Raw genomic sequence first — 18,031 nt, 5'->3', positions numbered from 1 at the left:
ATTAATAGAGTTTAATTTTTAATGTTTTATTTTATATTAAGAAATAAACATGTACTACAAAAATAAAAATTAAATTATTTAATTATTAATTTTTATTTAGTAGTATATAGTCAAATTCTTCTTGTTTTATTAAGTATTAAATTAATAAGGAAATGGAATTGATGTTGTCAAATCAAAGCACGTATTTGTGGATAAGTGAAGGATTTGCATGATAATAAACTAATAAAGTATGGATACTTTCACTAACTTTGAGATGCATGTCGTTTTTATAGCAAAATAAAGTTAATTTCCATCGTTTTAGATTAAAAAATAATAAAATTTGTTAAAAACTGCGTTATATATCCTCATAACGTGATAATGCTCCCGGGATATAATTGATAATTTTTTAATTATTAATAATGACAAGCTATCATAATTAATTAACAAATAATAATTTATCCACTATTTAAAATATTGCTAATAAAATTTAAAATATACATAAAATTTATTTTCTAAAACTGTTTAATCATGATTCAATAAACTTAATAGAAGATTATTATGAATATATAAGAGGATGACGTGTGCAATGATTTTAAAATAAATAAGAAGTTGATTTTATGACATTAAAAATGAAGAAAATATAGATTTATGTTGAGTGATAATCATATTTCATGTTTGATTTTAGATTAATTACATTGGTTGGCTTTTATAAATTGTTATGAGATTTAGAAAAAGTAGAATTTCAGGGAATGTGTATAAATTTGGTTCAGAAAGATTACATATTTCTCTTTTATTTTTTTTTTTTATTTTCTAGTGACATATAACCACTCTCATCTCTATCAGACGATCATTTAATTCTCTTCTGATATACATACTATTGATAGGGTTCTGAGATAGTTGAGCCTGCTCTCGTACTTACCATCACGTAACCATACTAGACTTTCCTTTGATGGATTCAAGTTTAGAGTCAGTCCGGTCTATTTTAATTATGAATTGGATGATGCACCGGTAAAATGACTTGCTTAAAGGATTTTACTGGATTTTAAGTCTTTTTTTTTTTAGAGTCCGATCTCAATCCGAGTATCAAAACCTCAATGGTCATCAAGTTTATATTTAAAAAATAATTTTTAAATATACAAATAATTAGAAGGTTATATTAACTATTATTTTCCTTTGCGCAAAATAAAAATTTCTAATTATTTTTATGTAATTTTTAATTGAAGTACAAAAGCTCAATTTTTTTTTTTAATTTCCATTGAGGCCCCTAATCAAAATTCTATAAAGAAAATCCCTTATATATATATATATTTCTTTATCATCTATATAAATGGAGTCTTACTCTTCATCAGCAAACTATGGCTGTGGGAGTAGTAGTAGTTGCTATGCATATGGGCTTTTTTTTTTTTTTTTAAATTCAAACTCTGTGATGATCCAGAGTCATGACCACCTGTCTAGTGAATTATTTGGTTGCTTCTAAAATTAATTTTTTTTATAAAATATTTTTTTAAAATTATATTAAACTATATATCATATTGAATTTAATTACTATTAATTTATAGTACGTTCTAATAATGATGGTAGATAGTGGAATCTGGAATCTACGTATTATTTAATGAAGTGAATTATTTATTTATTTAATTAATCATCTCAAATTTAGAAAAAGATTAATATAATCTAGTTGTTAGTGGAGAAACACGTGGTGCTCAATATCCACATAGGAACCTCTGCATTGGGCAATTTTGAATAATAATAATAATATTTTGGAATTTTTTTTTAATAATATGATTAAAATAAATAAATAAATAGTAGAAATAGACAGCCCTAGGAGTTAGCAATGGGGCACTTGCTTAGTTCTTGTCAAGAACTAAATGGATTAGATGTGTTCCCCATTTCTATAATCATTGATCAATTGAAATTAAAATTTGCAAGTTTTCATCTGAGCCTTTGGTGATTAATTGTGGGTGTTTTTAACTTTAGTGAACCTATACCTAACTTTTGTTTTAAAGGGAAAATTGAGATTTTAATAGATAATATAAAAAATAAAATAAAATAAAATTTTTTTTAAAAGATTGAAAAATATTATTACTTTAAAATATTTAAAGAAATTATACAAAGAGACGAGATATGAATTTAAATTTCTTAACCTGACTGAGAACGAGTCGATGATAAAATTAAAAAAAATAAAATTTATGAAATTATAAAATAAGTTTCTTAAAATTCCATCATGAGGGCTTTTATGCTATTTACTAAGTTTTTCCATTGGCATGAATTTATAATAGATATTGCAAAAAAATAAAAAATAGTAAATAAATTATTTTGTTTAATTTACATGCTAAAATAAAATTTCTTTTTTTTTCTTTAAAAATTAAAAAAAAAATCCATAATTTAAGAGCATCATTCACCAACCAACAACACGCAAAACTAAGAAACGAGGTCCACAAGACATGGACCATATATACTCATCATCAATTCATAAAAATACAATTAAATATAAAAAAAATAATTTTAATTACGTCATCAATCCAAAAGGAAAAATCACATGGACAAATGTAGCAGAACCATCATGATTTAGAGGCCAACGTGGACTCAATTTTCTCACAACTTTAAGAAGAGCTTTTCATTGGAAGATATCATTATTATTATGAAAAAATTATTATTAATTTTTAAATTTTATGGTTATTAATAAATGAATTTTATATTTTTAAAAATTTATTAAAATATTTTTATCTTTTTTTATAACAATAAAATAATTCACTCATTTATTTTTATATTAAAAATATAGTAAAAATTAAATTATCTTTTTTTCTTCGTCTTTCTTTTTTTTTTAAAAACAAGAGAAGCCATTATTTTTTTTTATTTTTCTTTTTTCTTCAATCTTCATTTTTTTTTCTTTGAGAATGAGAAAAAAAGAGATTATTTTATTTAAAAAAAATAAGAATATTTTAATAAATTGGAGAAAAATAAAAATATTTTAATAAATTTTTAAAAATATAGAAATTAATTTATTAATAATAACAATAATTAAAAATTAATTTTTTATTTTAGATTTTGAGAAATTCAGGTTCTATTATATGGGTCCATTATAGTTTACAGCTCAGAATTTGACATCAGCAAAACAATGAGTACTTGAGTATATTATCAAATTCAATTTGATTTTGATAGGTGATGTTCTGATTTAGAAATTATATATGTCACCTACCTAATGGCTTTTGTAAAGATCTTATTCGATAAAAGAAAAAAAGAATCCTCAATCTATTAAAAGAAAAAAAGAGATGCAAATTTTGGCAATCCAATTCTCAAAGAAGATTTAGAAGTTAATTTTTGTACCTATTGAAATGAAAGCATTTGCTCAAGACAATTATAGTTCATTATAGCAGAAAGGAAACCTTTGATGACATTTTGTGGCAGATAAAATGCCTTTGCCTATATTCTTATTGATAAAAAAAAAATTTAAACATTTATATATATATAATTTATATTGTAAATCTATTAAATTTTTAATTAAATTGATTTTTTTTGTCTTAATTTTATATTGATGAGATAGAAATTTAAAAAAAAAAAATACAAAAGCCTAATTTAACTTTGTTTAGCGGTTACAAAAGTCTATTTTTTTTTATAACAACAATGTATCGAATTTTGACAAGAGCGCTATAGTGGACAGCCAACTATTTAATGCGAAACCGACTAAAGAGATAAAAGTGATACATTTGAAAATCCGCCTTCTCAAATAAGTAATTTAATATAATCGATTTTAAGAGCATCTTTATCATATTTTATCATATTTGAGACTGGAGTCACCATATATACAATGAGTTTTAATGAGTGCTGGGCCATAGTCAAGCCTTTGTAGGGGAGTCAGGTCCAAAACTCATTAGAGCCCACTACGTAAACTGACCTATTAGCGTGCAACTCAGTCCACAATCGAGCAGATCGGGCTGACCGGGGCTCGAACTCATCAGAGAGAAACTCAGCTCATCTGACATGATGGGGAGTAGGAGAGCAGACCCAGCTATGCCACGACCCAATCAACACGAGTGCCGGAAGGAAATTAAATGGCCGCATGACGATGGTGAGCAAGCATATACGCTTGTATGTACGGCTTTGTGTGTGATAGCGACAGGCGGTGCTGTAGCAGGATGGCGGTTATGCGTCACTAAAGTATAAGGAAAGAAGGAATAAAAGAGGAAGACGTAAATCATTCAGACTAAATTTACTCACTCATACCAAAACTCTACTTCTTTCTTGATCTCAAACCATCAAGTTTAATTTTTATAGACTTTGGGCTTACCTTTTTAGACATGTATGGACTTAAGGTTTATTTTAAAGGGTATCAGTAATTTTTTTTTTTAAAGTAAAACTACTGATTGTATTAATAAAATTTCATCAAATAAAGAGGGATATCATCCCAAATAAAGAGACGATTATGTCTAATAGATTCTCTAACTAAAATATGAGCAGATGGAGTTGTATTATGACTTTTGCCAAATAAGGAGAATTGCCTATTATGTGTTGCCAAATTAGTGTTTTCAAAATTGTTAGTTGATGCCAATCTTGTCACAAATCCCGTCGGAGCAGCCACCCGATGAACAGGTACTATGAGAAAATCACCCCAACCAAATTTGATATTTTCTTTCTTCAACCTCAACCACAAGTCACATAAAGCCTCCATATGACCCAGTTTCCCACATAACTAGCAAAAAATAGTTAGTTTTTTGTATTGAAACTTTACAGTAAACACCACTATCATCTCCAACAACCTTCTTCTGCCGTTTCAAAGGTTGTCGAATGTCCAAACAAACTTTAACTCTCATAGGGCTCCGCGACATAGCTGAAGCATTTTTCATATCATACTCTTTATAATGGCCAACAAAATCCCCAACAAATTTAGCAAACGTCTCATTATAATAACTAGAAGGGAGATATTTAATCAGAACCCAAAAATCAAAATGAGTTAGAGGGATATAGAGAGGATTTTCATTACCTTGTATCTCCTTCCAAACAAGGAGGAATCGATTGTATAACCAAGAGTCCCCATTCTCTATATTTTCAAAATCAACACTATTAAAAAACCGAAACAGACATTTTTTTGCCTTTAATTCCATAATAAATACCCCCTCTAAAGGTTGCCATAAATCTGCCAAAAAGATCTGTATATTCTGAAAATTGATTGGATTGTACGTGAGAAACATCCCCAGCATATAAAAATCATAAGTGACGATCTGAATATCTCTAGAGCTCTTAATAGGGACAACAACATTTTCTTCTTTATCGATAATCAATTGACGCAGATCGTCTTCCATGGAAAAAGGGAAAGAAGAAGTTAGATTTAAGGAAGAGGAAAAGACAAGAGGAATCAACATATTCTTTTTCATTGATAGTCAATTGACGCAAATTGTCTTTCATGGGAAAGGGGAAAGAAGAAATTAGATTTAAGGAAGATGAAAAGATAAGAGTATCGAGTTACAAAGGGACCACAGAGAAAACTTATATCGAAAGTAATTTTTGGATTTAGCCTATTAGTTAAAGGTATCACTAATTAACCTCACTCTCCAAAGCAAACTCGATTTTGGGGAATAAGTGTTCAAAATTAGCTTTTCCTTGATTATATTTAATATCATTTGCATAATTGACTTGATGGAATTTATTAAAAAAATCTATTATTCGAAATTTCCTACCTAAATTATTTATTAAAAAAAATCAGAGAACTTAATAGAACAAATCTAGTATTTTGGAAATCATTTATCATCTTTCATTTGAAAAGAGAAAATTAATAAGTTTTATTGTTTTTTTTAAAAAAAGGTGACACAGGTCTGGCTTGTGGGTTTGGGTATTGGATGCAAAATTGTGAGCCCAATTGAGCCGCTGCTAATGGCTTGTGGGTTCGGTCCATGTCTGTGTTCCCAAAATGTTAAGACCTGCACATTGGTCCATCTAATTGTTCTTTTACATCAAAATTTTATAATTTCTTTCTAAGAAAATAATTCAATTAAATTATTAGACAATCATCAATGACTATTTCTTTTAAAATGAGTTTTCAATCAAAAGAATAATTTTTTTTAATTTATAAAATAAAAATTAAAATATAATTAAATTTTTATATATAAAAAAAATCATTTCAATCTCTAATTTGTCTCATCTTAAATCAAACTAATTAATAATTAATCTTACTGAAAACCAGAATTAAATTAAATTTGTAGGGACCTCTATTATTATCAAATGATAGAAAATAAATTGTTTTTTATAAATATTTTTTTATAAATAAATTATTAAATATTAGCTATAATTAAAGTGACAGGATGGAAAAAGAAAAAGAAAAGGAGAAAGAGATAAGAATACGATGTAATCCGCCAAACTTTATCTAAAAATTAATTATATTTTATCACCTTATTTAGTAATTTAAAAATAAATTATTATGAAATTATATCTGCTGAGAATAACAAATTCAGCTGAAATAAATTTATTTATTTGTTTATCGTCAATTTTTTTTTATCTCAATTTATTTATCATTTTTTTAATTGCATTTAAAAGAATGCAATAAGGAAGTAATTTATAAAAATTTATATTATTGGAATAATTTCTACGTTCATTATCCTAAAGGTAAAGAGTTTTTTTTTTTTTTTTTGGAAAAGAAAAAGTTTCACAGTCGTTGCCGGAGAATAGTTGGTCGTACGAGGAACTTGCAAAAAAGTCATGTTGAAAATGGGAATGAAAGAATAACTACAACTGTTGAGATAATGACTTAAACAAGAAAGAAACTTCAAACTGTATAAAGTATCATATAAAATTAGAGTAGGCAGTATTTACTTTAAATTAAAAAAAATTAATTTAATTTAAATTGAAAAAAAAATTAAATTTAGTTTAAATTGAAAAAAAAATTAAATTTAGTTTAAATTGAAAAAAAATAAATTATATTAATATAAAATTCTGAAAAACGACGGGAAATATAATATTAATAATTTCTTTTTCCCAAAGATTTTATTGTTGAAAGGGAAGGAGCGTGAATGCGGATGTAATTCAAAGTTCACGTGCTTAAGAAACGTATAAAATGAGGAGTCTGAGATTTATAATTTAATTAATTAATTAAAATTTCAAGAAACAAGTTGATGTGTCTTCCTCGGTGACTGTTCCATTCAAGAACATTTTAATAAATATAAAAAAAATAAAAACATTTTAATAAATTTTTAAAAATATAAAAATTAATTTATTAATAATAATAATATTCAATATCAAATAATATATTTTATTTGAAGATAAAATTAAATTTTAAAAATTTTATCTTTTATTTTTTATGTATTTTTAATAGATAAAAAATATAAAATATATTTTTAAAAATATAAAGATTAATTTATTAATAATAATAATACTTAATAACTAAATAATAAATTTTTTTTATTTTTTTATATTATTAATTTATTTAAATTATAAAATAAAATATTATCTTTTAAATTTTAAAAATTAAATTTAAAATTTATAAATAAAATAAATTCATACCATCTCATTTCAACATGCATAATTATCTCCTTAGCTATCGCTTGACTTATCTACATAATCATATTTTTTTCCACGTGATTACTATTTATATTTAATTTTCCAAAAAATATTATATTTTAAAAAATTACTGGATATGTTTCAAATCATTTTTGGGCATCTTCAAAATTTAGCATTCATTGTTTTTTTAGAAAATTCAACGTATATTCCCCCCTCTAAGTACGCTATAAATTTTAAACTTACACTCAAACTTAGCAATAAATTATATAAACAGAAATTCTACCCCTTCCCTTCTGGCACACACTTTCTTGGTTTTACTCAACACTTGCAATAAATTATATAAAAAGAAATATTATGCTAAGTTTATAGTTTAATATTTATAGTAGCTGAAGATCAATTAATAAATTTTTCGTATTATAAAATTAAATAATAATTTTTTATTTTTTAATATAAAAAAATAAAAAATAAATATTAAAAAATTTTCTTTTGAACTGTAAAAAAATATTATGATATTGATAAAACATTTCCTGGGCATAGTAAAAATTTCCTAAATAATATCTAAAGTAGATATTAAAAGTTTTTTCTATTTATGAATTTTTTTATATCTATTTCTTAAGATAAATATAAATTTTTTTCTATTTTTAATGTTTAATTCTAATTCAAATTTATTTTTTATTTTTAATGTTTAAATTTAATTCATTCTAAATTCTAGATCGCTAAATTTCTCATATAATGTTGGATAAAAGTCTATATATATCAATTAAATAGAAATGAAGACTTTTCTACTAATTGATTAAGTTGTCTAAAGTAAATATCAAAAAAAATTTTATTTGTAAATATTTTATATCTATTCTCTAAAATAAATATAAAAAAAATTATTTCTAATATTTAATTCTAATTTATTCTATAATGTTTCTTAGAAATCTATATATACTAAATCAATAAATACTAAATTAATAAGAGAGAAATACTTTTCTACTAATTGACTAGAGGGCAGAGATTATATCAAAATAATTTCGACGGTAGAGACTACACTAAAATAATTTCGACTGCAGAGATTTATTTAAACTTTTTAAAAGTGGAGGAAGTTAATTAAGAAAAGTAATATTAGCATGAAGGTAAATATTATATTATTATAATTTTTTAATATTTTATATTTAATTTTCAACTCATGATTCATATAATTTTTTTTATGAAAAATTAAAATTAAATTAATCATGTTTCAAAAAAATATTCTTAAACATGATAAATTAATGTATCATTAAATGATAAATATTATATAAATATATTAAAAATTTTAAAATAATATATATAAATAATAATTATATTATTAACAAATTAAAATAAATGCACGTTAATTAATACTGATTTATAAAAAGGAAAAAAAAAATCAAATTGAAAATTCTCCGAATAATTTTGAGTGCGGTTGTTGCTCGACTAAGCAGCAACGGGCTTCCCTTCACTCTTTATAAAAGGTATGTCAAAATCAAGCAATAGTGTTCTTTGTTGGCACCAACCGGGATAATTTGTTGCATGATAACGTTAATGACAATGACATTAACTTCTAAGTCAAACTTCCCTTTTAATTTTTTTTTTTTTTCCATTTTCAAATTTGGAATTTATTGATGATAATGCAAGTGGAATTGGATGCCCATTGATTTTTCGCTAGACGTCCTTTTAGTTTGTTCATGCTCACTTCCAAATTAATAACATAAATTAAAATTCTACTGGACCATTTCTTTTATAATTTTTATTTATTTATTTTATTATTATTCACTTTATATTTATACTTATAATAATATATAAATAGTTTATTATAATTTTATTTATTTTTAAATTTTTAAATAAAATTTAATGTATTTAAAATAAATATAGTTGAAAAGTTCATAAAAAAATTATATTTTTAATGCGTGCGTAAAAAAATAAAAAATTTTGAATGGAAAGAGTATTTAATTTTTATAATTCAATAAATCTAATTATTTGATTTTTTTATTTTGAAAATATATAATTTAGTTTCTTATATTTTTACACAATTAATATTTAGTTTATATATTTTTTTTCAAAATGTTAATTATTTAATTTCCATTTATTTAGAAGTTAATAATGTGTGAAATTATAAAACTGTAATTGCAATTTTTATAATTTTAAAAGAGTTATTGGTAAAAAAAACATGTAATTTTGATTTTGTTATAATTATATTCTATATTTTTTTAATTAAAATTTAATTTTTTAAAATTAATTTAATTGTACATTAGTGTTTTTTATATCTTTAAAAATTAATGAAATTATTATCAATGCCACATCAACATGACACGTCAATGAATTTTAAAGTAAAATTGATAATATTTTAAAATTTTAGAATAAAATTATAATAAAATTAAAAGTATAACATTTTTTTATAATTATTTATTTTATTAATATTATTTTTAGGAGATAGAGAAATAGAAACTGAATTTATAATTTGAGATAGATTACAAATTCTTTTAGTCATTTAACTAAATCAGACTAGATAATTGAATACTTAATTCATGTATTATTAATTTTTTTATATTTCACTTCAAATATTAATATAATTTAGAAAAAAGTGGTAGATTAATATTATACGTGAAAGTTAAAAAAAATAATTTTAAAAAAATATTTTATTATTTTTAATATTTTCAAATTCAATTATGTTAAGTATTATTTTAAATTATTTTTTAATAATTTATAATTAATATATTTTATAAGATTATTTTTTTAACAATAATTTTAAAAATAATATTAAATAATAAATATATTAGACGGATTTAGAAAAAATTACTTTTTAATACTTTATAACTAATATATTTAATAAAGTTATTTCCTTAACGATAATTTTAACTAAAATTCTTTAGTCGAAATAAAATCAAGAAAAATTATTATTATAAAATTATTGATAAAAATTTTAAAAAAAATTAAATAATAATATAATTAATTATTTTTAAATATATTTAATAATAAAAAAAATAAATTAATAATTTTATAAATTTTCGACTGTATAAATAACGATAGAATATATTTAATTAGATATTAAAAAATATAGTTTAATTGACAAAAAATAAAAATATAGGATGAAAATACAACAAAAATAAAATACAGAGCTTTTTTTATAATTAATTCTAAACTTTACTGGCGTGACATAATAACATGGCGTTCACGTGGTAAGTAGTGTGATAATTCCGTTAATTTTTGAATGGTACAAATAACGATAGGTGGAATTAAAATAATTTTAAAAAATTAAATTTTAATTATAAAAAATAAGGTGTAATTACAATAAAATTAAAAATGTAAGTTTTTGTGTGATTAACTATTTTAAAATAACAAATATTTATTGCTTACAATTCATGGGAAGAATTAAACCACTAATGATTTGAAAAGAAATTTACCTATTAATATGTTTTAAAAATAGCAAGATCAAATACTTAATTTATTAAATTGAACTTTATGTAATTTTTCTATCAAAATAATTGACTGATCAACTAAAAAATTTAGTTTAATTTTATATTTTTTAAGTTTTGTTCAATTTTAATTTTAAAAAAATTTAATTATTTCAGTTCAATCTATATTTAATTAATCATGAAAAATTTAATAAAATCAAATTGAATTGATTAATTAATAATATTATATTATATTAATAATATATAGAAATTACACTAATTAAAATTAAAATATTTTAATTAAATTTTAAAATATTAAAAATAATATATAAAAAATAAAAAAAATTAAAAAATTTAATTAGTCAAATTAAACTAAATTAAAATAAATCAAACTGATTTAATTTAAATTTATTTATTCTCTAATTTGATTTGGCAAATTATGCCGTGTATAAAATATATCATGTGTATGTACACCTATCACTTATAAAAATTTAAATTTTTCTTGAACTGTAGATATTGAGATGCACGTGTAAACGCTTTACAGATTCTATGGAATTTTCCACGTATGAAGCCAAGCTAGCTAGCACCTTAAGCAATTGATATCCAATCCATCTACAGTGTAAACCATGACTAGTTGCATCTGCATCTAAAAATTAAGTTATTTATATAATAAAAATAATAACGTATAATATATTGTATAAATTAATTTAAATTTGATTAAAAATAATTTAAAAAATTACTATAATTAAAATAAATTTAAAAATTAAATTTTTTAATTTAAAATACAAAATTTAAACGAGGACAGTAAAATTATTTTCTTTTTGACATAATAGGCCAAAGAAAAAGTCATAAAAACCAATCATATGGCTAGCATGGATTTAGACTTATTATAGATAGGAACGAAAATAAAGCACAATTATGAGGTGTCACGTGAAGATTGATAAAGCAGGTTACACAATTTAGTAGTCGTGATCCCAAGATTTTTGAATATATTAAAATATTTTTAAAATTTTAAAAAAATTGCCCAATGTCACAAAAACATGAATGACCAAAATAAATATAAGTATTATACTCATTAAATGCTTTACGAACACATATTTTAATATGGATTAGAAAAAATAATAAGAAGATCAAGTGGTTTCTCAAACTCAACCTTAAAGTCGAAAGGCGAGACAAGACCAAGTACTGCCGTTTTTATTAAGACTACGGACATATAACAGAGGAGTACTGGCAATTGAAAGACAAGATTGAGAAATTAATAAAGAATGATACATTTTGAAAGTTCATTGGGAGGAAAGGAGATCTGAACCCAAGGTAATCACCCCTAATAGAGAACCTGTAGGGACTATTCATGAAATTACAAAAGGATCCAACAATAGAGACTTGGTCCATAAAAGAATAAGAAGTAGTAGATGTCGAGTCTGGTAAGTTGACCGAATACTAGAAAAGACCATTTGGGGTCCTGAAGGTTATTCGTCTAAGGTATTATAAGTTAGCCAAGCTAGATGGCCGAATCATTCCCTACTCTTGGAATATTTGTAATCTAAGAAAATTTTATTAATAACAGTTAACGGTTTATTTTTCATATTTTGTGCTATTCAGTGAAAGGAGTATTGGGGTTGCTTTCTTCAAAATGATGAAAGAATATTAAGAAAATGCAATAAGGCAACTGCTAGGCTATTTGGGCATTGGACCCATTAAATAAAGGTCATAAGGCAATTTTAGCTAGGCTATCCGGACGTTGGACCCACTAAATAAGGTCATAAGGCAACCGCCAGACCAATCGGGTGTTGGACCCACTAAAATAAAGGCCATAAGGCAATTTTCGGCAAGCCATCTGGGTATTGAACTCACTAAACAAGGCCACAAGGTGAGTTTCGCTAGGCCCGAAGACTAGGCATTGGACCCAATAATCAAGGCACTCATATCAAGTCACAAGACGGGTTCCACCAAGCCAAAAGATTGGACATTAGTCCAACCAAAAAAGGCATTCATGTTAAGCCACAAGGCGGGTGTAATACCCGGCTCGATCAGGCATCGGAATTCGTACCGTCTGGTGGAATTCGTGCATGTCAGTGGTGTTGAGAAGGGTAAAAGAATGTTTTCTATGTTTTGAATAAGTTTTGGATTCAGTTTTGAAGAGAAAAGACTTTGGGGACTTTTGCCATGTTCGGCCGCCGAAGGTAATGTTCGGCCGCCGAAAGTATTTAGATTCGGCTTCCGAAGGTCATGTTCGGCCGCCGAAAGTATTTAGATTCGGCTTCCGAAGGTCATGTTCGGCCCCCGAACGTTGCATAGTTTTGCATGCAGGTTTGGCAGCCGAAGGTGAGTCGGCCAGCCCTCTATTTCAGCGCCTCCAGTCGGTGAATTGGATGGATTTCCGTTCCTTTCACTTCCTGAGGTGAGGCCACGTCCTCCCTGAGTCACTTGCTTTGGTTTTGGTGAAGGGTTTGAGTGAAAAAGAGAGGTTTGGTAGTGTGGAGAAAGTGAAGGGAAGGTGGTGCATGTCCTTAGGTTCAGGTTGATCAGCTTCTGTTTTCAGGAGGTAAGGGCAGCTTTTTAACTTGTTTTAATGATTTATACCAGCTTTTAAAGAGGTGAAGGGTAGAGTTGCGTGTATAGGGTTTAAGTTTAGTTTTTGATGAGTTATGTATAAAAGCTTGTATATGTGTGTTGTTTGTTGTTTTGTTGGGGTTGTAAGTTAGTTTTGGACCCCTTTGTTCATATACTTGAGTATATATGTGTTAAGGAGTTGTGTTATGCATGTTTAGAGAGGTGGAAAGGATGGAGGAGCTAGGTTGCGGGTGAAGCTGAGTTCTTGAAGAACTCAGGTTCGGCAGCCGAAGGAGCATTCGGCCGCCGAACCTCTTGCATGGTGGCTTAGGCTGCCACAGCTTGCCCCCGAGTGTTTTAAGGTTCGGCTCTGTTTAGGGGTTTCGGCCGCCGAAGGTGCCGCCGAAAGTTAGAGACTTTCGTCTCTGGAATATGTTGTGGCCCCCGAACTTTGCCCCCGAAAGGGTTCGGCAGCCGAAAGTGGAGATTCGGCCGCCGAAAGTAGGCGAGTTTCGGCTCTGGACAGGGCATTCGGCCGCCGAACCTGCTGCCGAATGTGTTCTGTCTAGCCTTTCTTTTGCATGCCTTAGGTGCTTGTTTTAGGAGCTTTGTAAGGGGTTTTGGGATGTTGTTTACGACGTGTTTAGAGTGTGTTTGACACCTCATTCGAGTCCTTTTGTGTAGGATTGGACCCGAGAGAGCGAGGAGGTCATCAGTGGTAGGTGTTGCTGAGTCAGTTCTGTTTTCTGCTAGAGGAGCAGAGGTGAGTGGAACTAAACTTAATGCTTTTCATTAAGAAATAAACTACTTCCAGCATCGTTCATGCATCATAAGTATATAGTAGGTTGCGTGCATTAGAGTTCACGAATATGCCGCATTGCATTACGTACTTGTTGTTGTGGGTAAATGCTGAATGATCCAATAGTCTCAGACAGGAAGTCCAGGAGCCTTTGACTACGCCCTGGCAGGTATATGTGAAGTCCAGGAGCCTTTGACTACGCCCTGGCAAATGGTAAGTACCGATGACAGGAAGACCAGGTGCTCGATTCTACGCCCTGGCACAGAGTTACTGGGACTATGTGGTGACAGGTTTACCCTTGATGTGGATTGTCTGTGATATGATGCATTCCATAAGATCATGTGTTAATGACTTGTTTTATTTACTGTTCTACTCACTGGGCTTTAGAGCTCATCCCACTCCCTTAATCCCAGTTTTGCAGGTTCAGAGTAGCTGGGGAGAGTCAGCAACAGCAGAGTGTTGATTAAAGGACTGTATGTGTAATAGCCTAGTGTGGACATGATGTAACTGAAAAGAGTTATATGTAAAAGCATGTAATAGCGTGTAAGTTAGTATGAGATGGTTTAGAATGTGCTTTGCCTAGTGTTTGGTTATCCCTTGCGTATGCATGTATCCTGTTTTTAGTTTCTTGATGAGAAATGAGTCAAACCAGGCTTAATAAATGTTGTGTTGCGACCACTCCAGTACATTGTAACTGTGAGGGAAGACAGGGTGTGATTCCTTTGACCCAAGACCAGACCGTGAGAGAAGATCGGGTTTGAGTCCCGTGACTCTATGGACAGAATTACTGGTGTGAGCCCAGGGGGCTATGTCAGATTGGTGTATCTGATTGTTATTATGGTTAAGTCTGGTAGTTATACAGAAAAAGTGTAAAAGACTAGTAGTCGAGTCGGATCATGTATGGGATGTTTGGAGTTCAGGTTAGGCTTGCTACGGGTTCTGGCGGCCTTAAGCCGATCTGGATCCTAGCGCCGAGCAGTTTGGGCCGTTACAGAGAGGTACCGGTTTCCGGGCTGTTACAGATGGTATCAGAGCAAGGTTCCTCCAAAGTACGGTGTGCGAGCATGTTTGTTCAAGGATTAGAGATCCCACATCGGAAAGAGGTTGCTTCAGTCATAGAAAGGCAAGCACAATAAGTAAATCATGTCCACTAGGTGGTTACGTTTTGTTTTGCATGCTGATGTGAAATGTCATGATATGCTATGCATGTATATGTTCTATGTTCCTATGTCTGTCATATGAACTATATGTGTGCTAATGTTTGCTTATTTGTGTTTTGTGTTTTCAGAAAAGCTAAGATGAGTGGACTTAGTCCGCAGATTGATTCAGATCCGTCTGAAGGGTCTTTTGATGAAAGTAGGGAAGGAATGGATTTGGAGAGAGTAACTGGAGATAGGAAAGAGATGGAAGTGGATGTGCAAAGAAGGGACATAGGTTTGCAGGTGAATATGGACAAAGAATCTTTAGAGGATATGCAGGCCAAGGATTCCAGACTTTCAGGTATAGGAGAGAATGATCCCTCCACTTGGAGTACAGCTACTTGGAAAGGAGTGAAGTGGGGGAGAGATAAAAAGAAAACAGTTAGAGGCATTACAGGGTCAAAGAAAAAGGAGTTCTGGAATAGGATAAACCCTAGGGTGTATAGTGATGCTGGTCCGAGTTCTGGTATAGGTAGATCAAAATGTCTGAGGTGTGGACGGTTGCATAAGGGAGTCTGTCGTGTAGGGATAACAGGATGTTATAGGTGTGGTCAGGAAGGGCATATGATACGTGAGTGTCCTGTTGCGCCTTGGATAGTTCAGTCCCAGCGGACTTTTTCTGGTAGAGCTGTTCAGCAGGAGGCAGCCACATTTGACACAGAGGTGCCAGGTATGTTTATGTTTTTGCATTGTCTGCTGTCTCTATGTTGTGCGATTAGTAGAAGAAAACAGAGTTAGATGATCAGAGTAGCAAGTAAGAAATAGAAATTTTGAGGAAAGGGAATAGCGAGAGATTAGTGAACTAAAGAAACGGTAACGAGAGAGAACTGCTATGAGATGTGGTAACCTTGAGTTGATATTTGCAGTTATAGTCCGTGATCTTTTCATCTCATAGAGAGACAGTACAATAGAAGAGAGTTTAGCGTAGACGAGAGTAGAAGCAGTCTGGGAATAGGTGGTAGTGGAGGCAGAGAAAAGTGTTCTTCTTTTCTTCTGTAGATTCCCGAGGGAAGTTCCGTTAGCGTTAGTTGGAGCTTCACCCTGATTCCATAAGAGGCTACCACATCAAACACGGTGATGTCGGGTACGTTCACTTGGAAGTGTTTGGATGTGTATGCTCTTTGATTTGGACCCTAGTGTTTCGCTTACCTTTCTGTTTGTGAGCCATTGATAGGGTGGGTTTGATGACTTCTGGGCTTAAAGAGGTTTCGTTGGGTTAGTAGACCCGAGTGTGATCCATCTGTGGCAGAGTCAGTCTGTCGGTGTAATTTAGAGTGTGTTGAGAGTAGTGGATGCAATCCAGCTGACCTTATGGTTCTAGAGTTGACTAGTGATGTCAATCTAGGGCGGATTGGCTAGCTACTCATGGTACTACCTGTGTCTGTAGAGACAAGGTAGGAAAGTTCAGAGTATAGAGGCTAGGATGGATCAGAGTGAGTCCTTAGCGAGGACAGAGTCTAGGGATGCCTAGAAGTTGGTGTCAGCCCCGTAAGCTCATAGTTTTTTCAGGAAAGGTTGCTAGGGGGTTTTTGCTCTTGTGAGCAAGGGTTGCAATCAGGTCAGGGAATCAGCCTCAGTACCGTTGCTCGTCTCTACTAGATGTTTCCAGTATGGAAGCTAGGTAGCTAAGGAGTTTTATCTGACTTAGTACCTCACCCTGGAATGTTCCAGAGTTGTGATGGGAAACGAAGGATGAATCCTTGAGCTTTATAGTACCGGTCAATGGTGACTAAGTATAGATTGATCTAAGAAGAACAGCAAGTAAGGATCGATTGTGGTTTTCTTAGGTAAAACCTAGATTTGAGTATGATCTGTTGAGAGTTAGAAGGTGAAAGTTAGAAAAGAGATTAGTATAGAGAGGATAAAGAGAAAAAGGAGTACGGATCAGAGGAGCACAGCGGAAGCGGTACAGTTCAGGAATAGCTTTCGTTCTTAAGTGTTTCCTTGGTTAGTTTTAACATTCGAGGACGAATGTTTTTAAAGGGGGGAAGATTGTAATACCCGGCTCGATCAGGCATCGGAATTCGTACCGTTTGGTGGAATTCGTGCATGTCAGTGGTGTTGAGAAGGGTAAAAGAATGTTTTATATGTTTTGAATAAGTTTTGGATTCAGTTTTGAAGAGAAAAGACTTTGGGGACTTTTGCCATGTTCGGCCGCCGAAGGTAATGTTCGGCCGCCGAAAGTATTTAGATTCGGCTTCCGAAGGTCATGTTCGGCCCCCGAACGTTGCATGGTTTTGCATGCAGGTTTGGCAGCCGAAGGTGAGTCGGCCAGCCCTCTATTTCAGTGCCTCCAGTCGGTGAATTGGATGGATTTCCGTTCCTTTCACTTCCTGAGGTGAGGCCACGTCCTCCCTGAGTCACTTGCTTTGGTTTTATCACCTTGTACTGTTTTAATGGGTTGATGGTGAAGGGTTTGAGTGAAAAAGAGAGGTTTGGTAGTGTGGAGAAGGTGAAGGGAAGGTGGTGCATGTCCTTAGGTTCAGGTTGATCAGCTTCTGTTTTCAGGAGGTAAGGGCAGCTTTTTAACTTGTTTTAATGATTTATACCAGCTTTTAAAGAGGTTAAGGGTAGAGTTGCGTGTATAGGGTTTAAGGTTAGTTTTTGATGAGTTATGT

The sequence above is a fragment of the Manihot esculenta genome, chromosome 12 (genome assembly GCF_001659605.2).
Source record: "Manihot esculenta cultivar AM560-2 chromosome 12, M.esculenta_v8, whole genome shotgun sequence".
NCBI classification, from domain to species: Eukaryota; Viridiplantae; Streptophyta; class Magnoliopsida; order Malpighiales; family Euphorbiaceae; genus Manihot; species Manihot esculenta.
The sequence above is the reverse complement of the archived record's forward strand: the minus strand, read 5'-3'. Positions refer to the sequence as shown.